Below are 1100 nucleotides of genomic sequence, written 5' to 3' on the forward strand. Positions count from 1 at the left end.
TCCCGATCAGTGGAGGGGGGGGGAGGCTGGCGGTGGCGTGGGCAGGGAGCTGGGAGCTTTGAGGAAATGTGGATGATTTTCAGGTTTTGCCTCAAAATAAAGGAGCTCAGCAGAAAAGTAACGCCGGGAGGGTGTGTGTTCCCTTCATGGGGAAGGAGGGCTGGAAAGGCACATCTCCGACGATGGTCACAAGGAGCAGTAGGGTGCCGGCTGTGCCCCGGGCACCACAAGCCCTCCCGGTCGCCCTGCCGCCATTTTAGCGTTCCTCAGGGAAGCCTCGCGAACCCCGAAGCCGCCAGGCTGTGACAAAAAGCCAGCGAAAATTTTCCGTTTTCTCCCCAAAGTATGCCGCCTCACGGGGTCTGTCACTAGCCTTGAAAGCCACACAATACACCAAGCTGATAGACAGGTTTATAGGGCTCCAATCTCCTCAGCCAAATTCACGCACACAGGTTGTGACCTAAACTTTTATGAGGTTGAGACCCTGTGAGGAACGCTCTCTCACCACCTTAAAATACTGACCTTTGAGAGCAGTTAGTGTCCTCTGAATAAAAAGAAATGAGAATTGATGGTACTGTGTTTACCTAGGTAATGACATATCACACATCGGCTGTGTATTTTTTGTGTATTGCGCTGCTTCCATAGCTCTGTTTAAACTTTTCAATTCTCCATTTGATAATCTTCCCTTCTAGGAGTAAGGCGGTTGTAGATTATATGCCTATTAGATTATCCTCTGACATGGCATATTTGGTAGCTACTTTTTAAAATGAAATGTGTTCTCTGTCTCCTGAAAATTAAATTTTGTATGCTGAAGGCAGGGTTATGTACCTCTTCAGAAACTCAGGAAAATGTCAGTTTGTTCCCACATTTTTACTTGTTTTACTGTCAGCATGAAAACCAAAACTGTAGCTACTTTAAAGCAATTTTTTCCTCACATATGTGCCAGGTTTGTTAGCCATGATCAATTTTAATATCAATCTTTTTTTCTTAAAGAATCATAGAAGCATTAAGGTTGGAAAAGACCTCCAAGATCATCTGGTCCAACCATCCCCTTACCACCAATGTCACCACTAAACCATGTCCCTAAGCACCACGTCCAA

This window comes from Anas acuta, chromosome 2, assembly GCF_963932015.1.
Source record: "Anas acuta chromosome 2, bAnaAcu1.1, whole genome shotgun sequence".
NCBI lineage: Eukaryota > Metazoa > Chordata > Aves > Anseriformes > Anatidae > Anas > Anas acuta.